At 32.9% G+C, this 10,554-nt stretch overlaps 1 long non-coding RNA gene across 2 annotated transcripts; it reads left to right on the forward strand.

Annotated features, from left to right (window-relative positions):
• The first annotated feature begins 275 nt into the window (after positions 1-275).
• On the forward strand, positions 276-7,867 carry LOC141668139 (uncharacterized). 2 transcript variants are annotated; one of them, XR_012552936.1, is made up of 4 exons: positions 276-3,102; positions 3,271-3,370; positions 5,021-6,223; positions 7,266-7,867. It is a non-coding gene; the product is annotated as an uncharacterized LOC141668139 (long non-coding RNA). The 2 variants fall into 2 exon arrangements; XR_012552937.1 differs by lacking the exon at positions 3,271-3,370 and having other exon boundaries at positions 276-2,904.
• Positions 7,868-10,554: the final 2,687 nt, after the last annotated feature.

The raw sequence follows: 10,554 nt of genomic DNA on the forward strand, positions 1-10,554 counted from the left end.
ATGAATGTTTTAATGAAAAATGCTTTGAATAATAGATGAAAAGAAAACTGTCACACAAATAGAGAGAACGATGTCACATTGACAGAGAGTTTTAAGTTCATTTCTTTTTTACAATTCTTTACGTAAAGAGATTATTTTTTAGGTGTTATTTATTGGTTTTATTTTTAATCTAAACTAGTTATTATGCCACATAAGGTCCACATTAATAAGTCATATTTTGTGAGGAGAGTTTGTAGGAGTCATTTGAATAAGTGAAGTAGTTATCTATAGTTTTTTTGATCAGCAAGAAATATAAAACAAGTTTATACTCAGTTCTGGTGTTTTCATTCCTTTTATCTATTCTACAACTGGTGTATACTGTTGTTTAGCTTTCATTTGGTATCAAAGCGGGTGTTCGGTGAATGCCAAAGTACATGCCAATGACTACGATAATGGAGGAAAACAAAGGTAAGGATGGTTCAGTGATGTTAAGTTATCCAATGCTGAGCAAAATCAATTACACGGCATGGTCGATAAAGATGAAAGCCTTTATGTAGGCTCATGAGATTTGGGAGGCGATCGAGCCTGTGGACCCAAAGGTCGCGGTTAAAGAAAGAGCAGACAAGGTGGCATTAGCAGCCATCTACCAGGCCATCCCTGAGGACGTGCTATTGTCCATAGCTGAGAAGAAGACAACTAAAGTACTTGGGAGGCCATAAAGACAATGTCCTATGGGGCAGATCGTGTCAAGAGGGCCAAGGTTCAAACACTGAGGGTAGAGTTTTAAATGATGAGCATGAAAGATCCGGAGATAACCGATGAGTTTAGAATGAAATTGAGTGCACTGGTCACAAACATCAGGGCATTAGGAGAAACCGTGGAGGAGAGTTACATAGTGAAGAAACTGCTGAGAGCTGTTTCTTGAAGATTTGTGCAGATAACATCAGCCATTAAATAGTTTGGACAACTAGAAGAAATGCATGTCGAAGAGGCAGTAGGCTCATTAAAGGCATACGAAGAAAGACTGGATGGACAAACTAAGAAACCTGTGGGTCAATTAATGTTAACTGAAGAGGAGTGGGAGAAACGAGAAGCCAGTAAAGGTCGTCTACATTTTTCAAGGGAAGAATGGCTTAAGAGGTCAAATAAAAGTCGAGGTACATCTAGCTATCAAGGACAACGTGACAAGAGTAAGGTGAGGTGCTTTAACTATCGGTTGTATAAGCATTACGCGGCGGAGTGTCATAAACCATGAAAGGAAAAAGAAAAGAAACTAAAGGCGAACCTTGAACAAATTCAAGATGACGAACCAGCGTTGCTCCTAACAGAATTTGAGAAGGTTAACAATGACACATTGTTACTTAATGAGAAAGGGTTGGTTTCAAAGTTGTAGAAGGATGAGGCCATGAAAGTCAAAAGTAATTTGTGGTACCTAGACAATGACGCAAGTAACCTCATGACAGGGTTACGCTCCAAGTTTAACGAACTGGATGAAAGGGTGACAAGGCAAGTGAAGTTCGGAGATGGCTCCCTGGTAAAAATAAAAGGCAAAGGCTCGATGATGTTCAAATGCAAAATTGGCGAGGAACGAATCTTCCACAAGGTATACTATATCCCCAGTCTCTGTAGTAATATTATAAGCCTTGGGCAACTGTCTGAATGTGGAAATAAAGTCATATTGAATGGTGCTTTTATATGGGTCTATGATGAGAAAGGACGACTTCTTATTAAAGTAAAAAGATCATGTAATAGACTTTATAAAATTATTTTGGAGTCTTGTGAGGCATCGTGTCTTATGCTAAGTACAGAGAACACAACACGGCTTTGGCACTCACGCCTTGGCCATGTAAATTATCAAGCCATGATATTAATATTTGAGAAGGGAATGGTGCACGGTCTACCCTCATTGATCCAACCAAAGGAAGTCTGTGCTAGATGTGTGATGTCAAAGCAGATAATGAAATCTTTTCCTTCTCACGCAAATTTTCGTGCGAAATAACCATTGGAGTTGATTCACGGAGACTTATGTGGGCCAATAACTCCAGCAATAAAAGCAGGTAACAAATACTTTGTGTTGTTGGTTGACAATTACAGCAGAGTTATGTGGGTTTACTTACTCTCCAGGAAGGATGAAGCACTTGGGGCATTCAAGAAGTTTAAGTTGATGGTTGAACCTGACTCAGAAAAGAAAGTAAAAATGTTGCGAACTGATAGGGGTAGAGAATTTTGTTCAAACAAGTTCACAGAGTACTGTGATAACATGGGTATCTCAAGGAAAGTCAGTGCTCCTTACACCCCACAGTAAAATGGGGTGTTCGAGCGAAAAAATCGTACTATAGTGGCCATGATAAGAAGTTTATTAAACGAAAGAAATCTCCCATCACAATTTTGGGGGGAAGCAGTGTGCCATTCGGTGTACATTCAAAATCAATTGCCCACGCATGCATTAACAGAGGTGACACCATATGAAGCATGGTTGGGTAGAAAACCGGACGTTAGCCATTTACCAGTCTTTGGTTGTATGGCATATATGAAGATGTCTGGTGTACACACATTACAACTTGATGATCGAAGTAAGAAAATGATCTATCTTGGAAGAAAACCGGGGACTAACGCTTGCAGACTATATAATCCAATTTTTGAAAAAATCTTGGTGAGTATAGATGTTATGCCACGTACGGTCCACATGAATAAGTCATTGTCTGTGAGGTGAGTTTGTAGGAGTCGTTTGAATAAGTCGAGAGGTGGAGTTTTATGAGGAGATAGTTGCTATTTGTTAGCCTTATCTGTAGTGGTAGTATTAATGTCTTTTAGTTTAAAATAATGTTAAGTAGTTATCTTTAGTTTTTTTTATCAGTAAAGAAATAGAGAACGAGTTCTTACTCGGTTCTGGTGTTTTCATTCCTTTTATCTATTCTACAACCGGTGTGTACTGTTGTTTAGCTTTCATTATTTAATTGTTTGGATGACTTTTCATTTATATATTTGATTGACTATTTCTTTTAAAAGAATCCCCATAATACCCCATTTTCCAGCCCCAACTGCCCAAAAAACCCAGATGTGCGCGGACTGCCCAAAATACCAACGGATTACGCATTACAGTACTGCATATACAACCTTCAGGTATTTGTAAAGGATACGCATGTGTGCTATGTGTATTCACTTTTTTGAAAAACAAGGAATACACATTTCACACATGCGTATTCCCTAAAAATAAAAAAACTGAATACTCATGTCAGACATAAATTTTAAAAAAACAAAATTCACATGTTAGATCTGCATATTCAACAGGTAATTTGGGCACTCCGTCCCACCAAATGGTATTTTGGGTACTAAGGCCCCAAATGGTTGGTATTTTGTTTTTTGACCCTGAAAATTTTGAGATTACCACGTTAGTTATTCTTAGTTTGTATTTTAGTTTTACTTAAATTTTAGGATTTCCCCAGCAGTATGCACCTGCCAGACCATACTTAAGTACAATTTTTCTATTTTTTGAGATTTAACATATATGGTTTAAATATGGTATGTAAGTAGGAATATGCATTAGTGCATAATCGAAGTAAGACTAGGATATTAGCATCCATTATCTTTAAAGCTTTAGCATAACCCAGGTGCCTTAGTTTCACGTCTTCAATCTGTGCGATTGCAGGCCATATCATGAGTTTGTAAAATTCTTTGCACAGTTGATGGCACTTTGCTAATTAACTTCTCCGCATCATTATTAGCAACTGACCCTTTCTTCTCTTGTAAAACCTATCTCTAAACCCCACAATTATCACAAACGTGTTTATCTTCATTCTCTGCCCCATACATCTTGCAACTATTTGGCCATGCATGTATTCTTTTATATCAAGTCCCAAGTCTTTGATTATAAGAGAAATACATTTTTCATTCGTTAACATTCCCTGAAAATCAGTGTTAGATACCTATTTTCACAAATTACAGTTTGATACCCCTAATATTCAATTAGTATTGAAAATGCACCTGTTTAGCATTTAGAACACAAATAAAGAGGGGTAAAACAAGAATTTTAATATAAAATATAGATAAATTTTGTAGTTATAATTTGAAAAAAGAAAAAAATATTAGAATATTGAATTATCCCTCTTAAATATACTAAAATAATAAAAACGTCAAATAATTAAAAAAATGATGCAATGAATTTAATAATAAAATTTAATATACATTCAAAATTAATATTTAAGAATATATTTTATAAATTAAATTTTGAATTTAACACCATATAATAAAAAAATTATTTGAAATTACTAGTATGACTCGAAAATTCAAAATTATAAAAAATATGTTAATTAATTTTTCAAGCTTAAATTTCTAATTTTTCCTATGCTCAATAAATAAAATTAGGCAAAACGGGTGTTATTTGTATAAGACTTCAAAAAAAAGGGATACAAACTATAATTTTTGAATATAAATATACAATATTGATTTTGGGTCAAAGCTAATGGCCATCATTTGGTCATTTTTGTACAATCCGACATCTGATGCAAGTTATCCCTGAAACGAGTCCACGCTTTAGTCCTCAAAATCAGTACTACTTCATACTTTAACTTCTGAAACCCAACCTAGGAAAAAATTGAATTATCTTTTCCATAAAAGATTGTATCCCCGTTTTATATTCTTTGTTGTATCTTAAAAGTCCCATCCACTTTAAAAAATTATCTTGTTCCATTTCTAATAACCTAGGTCCTTATAAATTCGAAGATGGTACATATAAAGCCGAAATTATTATAATATAAATTTGAAATATAAGGCTGAGTGTAGATGGTGATGGATTTAGTCTATTCCGTACAATGAATTGAAGTCATAGTACAAGACCAATTTTTCTAGTAAATTCCAAACTCCCGCCTTTAATTTATATGAAAGAAGAGAATTTAATTCTATCTACACTAAATATCGGGTCAAAATTCTACTTCAAACAGTATAGATGTATATACAACCATTTATTGCATAGTTGATAGAGTTGTGGAATATTTGCGCCCAAACCTATGATGTCATTATTGATCAATATTTTAATTTACAGGAAGGGATGTTTTAGACCATTAACGATTTCCCAAGATATGCTATGATGTCTGATTGGAGCCAATGTATGAACTAGCGTGTCTGATGTGTTATTACGAAACCTATTCACTATATTTATAACATGGCTGAAAAGTGTGTTGTACGAATCAGAGGAGGTTTCTTGATCATTCACACAAATGGAGGTTAGATAAGAACATATTCAAATGGAATTTGGAAACAAGGAAAAGTACAGAACCATTATCGGGGACATAGAACAGTTGTGGGTTGGGTTTGAAAATCAATTTGGAGAAATTAGAAAGAAAAAAGAAAAAGAGAAAGTAACATCCCTTATAAGAAGAAGTCATTTTTTTTCATTTTCCCTACTGGAAGCATAATCCACAAAGATGTTAAGCGCTCAGTTTAAATGCAACCTCGCGGTATTGTACGACTGAGGCAGGACATAATGAAAGGTATTAAGATTTTATATGAGAAATGTTGGTGTCATTTTTAAAGTTGTGAAGTCTCTTTTCTAATTATACTATGCCATCTTTTTATACATGATCAATTAAAGAAGAACAAATGAAGAAAAAAATTATAGCTACACACCAGCTCTTACATAAGCAATAAAAGAAGTTGAAGTTGAATCAAAAGTCAACTTAGCTACAAAAGAGGATTTTACCACGGTGACAATATAAGAAACCAGTTGCGAGGATTATAAAACACGAAGAACTAACTATTAGTAAAAATAGTACGGCAAGAAGGAAGTTAAATCTATAGAAAGGAAACACTAATTGGAAAAGTATGAGGAAAATGACAGTCTTGTTGAGGTAGTAATACTGTAATAAATTACCTTGTAAAATAAACTTATATATAATGTATAATTAAACTGGTTTTAGGTCAACCACATGATAGAAATTGATGCAGATGCAATTATCGGCACAACCATTGCAAGAAGAATAATATGGAAGAAAGCAAGTAAATCTTCCACTTGTGCAAACAAGGTGGTGCAAACAAGGGAGTGAAGAGTTTCTTTCATAAAAACTTTTAAATCGGACATGTACATGTAGTAAGTTGTTAAAATAGTCAGGAAATCTTGATAGTGGTTCAACTGATGCTTATGTGGCGTTGCGGGAACATAAGGCTCAAAATCTTGAAAGAGATCCAAGGATGGAGGATGTTGGTGAGTCTAGTTTGCCAAATGTACCTGAAGAAGAATTTGAACAAGGTACTGTATATATATGTAAACCTCAATTCCCATTTATACCATAAATATCAATAATATTTTTAGTAGTATATTGAAATTTATATATCTTTTTTATACCTAGACCACTCCAAAAAAAATTAGAAGATGGTCAAAAATGTTTAAAGTTAAAAGTAGGAATTCTAATGAAAAGGTGCTCATAAATTAAATAAAGGGGGCCAGCCAATTGGAGATAATAAGCCTATGTGAGAGCTAAGTAAATTTTTGAGGATGCTAGTTAAGGATCATGTTTCGCTTACTCATGTTAAATGGCATGTGGTTCATGAAGAATAAAAAAATAAATTGTTGCATTATTCTCTGGTAACCTTAACTACCAAAACTATTTCCTTTCTTATTTATATATTTGTTGTGAAATAATGCATTTTATGTTTCGATATTGCTGAACATGACTATAAGTGGATTAACATGACACTTAATACTTGTTTAAGAGTGCACAAGTCCCGTGCTACGAAGGATCATTACATAATATATGGAACTGATGAGCAAAGGATCGAAAATAGGCGTGATGAAATTTCACTTGATCATTACATAATATATTTGGTACTTTTAAGTACAATTTAAATCGAGAAATTAATTTTTTAATGATAATCACTTGAAAAGAAAAAATACAGCTCGTCATAAATCATTTGTTGACCCACACACTCCTAATCATAAACGTCTTGCTTAAGTTAGATCCAAACTGGTACGATATTATTTTAATTATGAGAAATAAATATTCAATTTTGATAAGGTATACTTTAGTGAAAGTGGTGTGACATGGCTTTTTATTTGTTTACATGTTATCATATATGCTAGAAAAGCAAAGACCCCAATCTTGAAACCCCTGCTGATGCTAAAGTCTATTTCAAAAGTCACAAGTGCAAAGAAGGTCACAAGTACAAATATAATACAGACGCAATCCAAATGCAAATTGTAAATATTTCTAGTGGTAAATAGTAAGGCTAGCCTTTTTTCCCGCAAATATGGTCTTGTTTTACATTAAATATTTTCTAACTTTCACTTGTAGAATTGCATTCAAGAGATGCTAAAAGAAGGAAATGATGTAGATGCGGTGCTTCCCATTGAAAAGGATGGATCAGATTTATTGGTAGGAAGGTTTCTTCGGAGATAACTACTGCCACTGTAGGAAATGGTTTCTTCTGAGATAACTCATACTACTGCACAACCAAGTGCAAGTGATTTGGCAGAGATAACTCAACAACTAGAAGCCAAGTTTAACGGAATACTCCAGGATAACAGGGTTTGGATGATAGAGAAGCTAGGTGAGGCGAAACCTGATATGAAAATTGATATTGAAGACTTCTATGCTACCGTCTCTAGTGATTAGGTCGAGAATGGAACTCATATCAACCCTTCCACTCAAACTCCCGAAAACAGAGGCGACATTTCTTAAATATGCATGTTATCAAACTTTGATATATCATATTGTTAAATTTTGGTAGTCATACATTATTACTTTTGGTATCTACTACTTTTATGAGGCAAACTTTGTTAGTAGTTTGGATATATTTGGAGCTATGGTTGATGAATTGAGGTGACTTTTGTTGTAGTTTGGCTATGTAGTAGGTTGGCGTATTGGAGTAATGGTATATTGGAGTTGTGGTTATAATATTTGAATCATGGTTTTTGTAGTTTGGATGATGTTTTGGTAATATTTTGTATAAGATTGTTGCTTAAACAGGGCTGATATTTTAAATTTTATAAAAATTAACCATTATTTGCTTATTCTAGTGTAATTTATTTATATATTACAGTGTGGCATTAAGGAAACCAATTATTACACAATAAAAATACACTAGTCTTACATTACACGGGTAGAATGTTACATTAGTCTATATGGGTCCCACTTGGGGGTCCAATGGGAGCCAATCTGTTACAAATTAGTGCCCTATTGTGATATTTTTCTCTCTTTTATAATATATAGCCAAACACTACCCTAAGGATGATCTTGAAGGGCAAGAGATGTAGAACATTTCTATGTATTAGCTATTGGGAGTTTTGATGCATGTTCAAGTTACTTTCGTGTCGGATTTGGCATTCATTATAGGTAGATTAAGAAGGTATTCGAGTAAACCCGGAATGGATCATTGGATTGCGATTAAACTATTTATAAGGTACTTGTAACGAACAAAAATATTAATTGCTCATTTACTGGAAATGAGAATATATATGAGATCTTTAGGTGTTCCATTTTTTTATTTTTCTAGTTGTGTAGATATAAAAAATCTACTTTAGTTATGTTTTTTATATCTAAACATGTCAATATTAAATATCTAATTATTACAAAGAGACTACAAAAAAGAAGGTAGTATTTATTTACTCCCTCCGTGCCGGTCAATTCTTTATGTTTGGTTTGGGCACGGACGCTAAGAAATATGTATAAAGTAGTGAAAAAAAGAAAGAAAAGTGAGTGAAGTGGCGGGATCCTTTGATTTTTAATATATAAAAGGAAGATAGTTGAGTAAAAGTAGTGTGAAATGGAAGAAAAAGTGGGAAAGTGGTGGGCCACATTAACTATTTTTGGTAAGTTTTAAAATGTAAAGAATTGGATGGGATATCAAAAAGAAAAGTGTAAAGAAATGGTTGGGACAGAAAGAGTATTATATAAGAAGAGAGTATGATGCACTAATTAAAGTTTTAACACTTAAGGTCTTTCATGGGAATACTTCTCATGTGGGTGTTGTGCGTTTGAAATATTTTTAGTTTTATTGAGAGTTTTATTTTCTTCTTATAATCGGTACTCACTTTTATATTGACACTATTGTGATGCATTATGTGTTTTGAGTTTTTACAGAATGAAGTTATGTTTTTCCGGTCTATTACTCTAATTGAGCTTTTTCATTCAATTATGGTGTCAACATAAGTTAAAAGTATAAAGATTAATCTAAAGGCCAATTGAAAGTAGACATGATTGAAATCACATTTCATTTAATTTCTAGTTACACATTCATACTTGATCTATGTCATTAAATATATATATGTGGTGATCATTGTGGATCGAGTTATGACAATGTGAGCAATGTCGCTTTGGTTTCATATTTAATAATGAGTTGGACCAGATTGACTAACGAAGATATTCTAAAGAATAAATAATTTTGTGAGCACCTATGGTTTATAAATATAATTGTTGTCTGGAGTATTTTATAACCCAAGTGGGAGGTTGTTAGAATATTTTATAATATTCATAATACATGGGCTTACCAAATAAAGAAAAGTATATTTTTAATATTTTATCCATATTTTGACTAATTCGGTGATCTAAATAAATGGTCCAATAAGTATGTATTTTGTAATCTATAATACCCAATTGAAGTCTCATTGGAGTTGGTCTGATTCAAGGTAATAAGGTCTAATTAGACTACTATATAAAAATTTAATTGAGTCTTAATCCCCCAGACTATTCACAAATTTCATCAGTCTAAGTGAGATACAGCTAGAGGGCCAATCAAGTATGCTCATGATGAAGTCCTACAACTCGTATACATATTCCTATTCATATATGGGTTCATATCTACAATCATTATGAAATCAGGCAGGCTTGTGTATTAGTGTAACCATGATAATATGACATAAGATGATGGTGGTTATATATTTAGATCTAACATGATATTTTTACTTTTTATTTATAGTAATTAAATTTTATTAAGGTACTCAAAATTAGTAATTATTTATAACATGTATTTAAATCTATAAGTAGGAAGTTTCACTTTCAATAATGATATGTGATTTTTCATGATGGTAAGAAGTGTCATATAACAAATTACCCCTCATTCTAATAGTATTTGTATTATTTAAATTTGTATTAAATGCATTTTAATAACACTTATATCTTTAGTACTAATAAATGAGTTAGATAAATGTCACATGTAAACATTAATTATGTTTAATAGAAATGTAGTTCAACAATTTTACAAGAAAAATTAACTAAAAATTTTAATTGTATTACATCATAACTCAAATTTGATTATCAATCATGTAAATGTTGGACCCCAAGCATATAATATGCACAAACTTACCATAAACAGAAAACATGTAGAAATGTATGGGGAAAAATATATAATACCTAGAAGAGAAAACAATTGCCAAAGAAGACGTGTAGTCATAAGCCATCTCTGGCCGCCCCTAGTTGGACTTCAGCTCTTTTCTTGGACTCCACATGGGCAACAATAACATCTGCTAAGAAAAGTTTATATCATATTCCTAGTAAAGATGGCTAGAATCTTCTGCGATCTGCAACTGGTGTGTTGTAATGATGTATCAGATATTGATACAAAACTATACTCCTATTTTGTATG

This window comes from Apium graveolens, chromosome 6 (assembly GCF_009905375.1).
Source record: "Apium graveolens cultivar Ventura chromosome 6, ASM990537v1, whole genome shotgun sequence".
NCBI lineage: Eukaryota > Viridiplantae > Streptophyta > Magnoliopsida > Apiales > Apiaceae > Apium > Apium graveolens.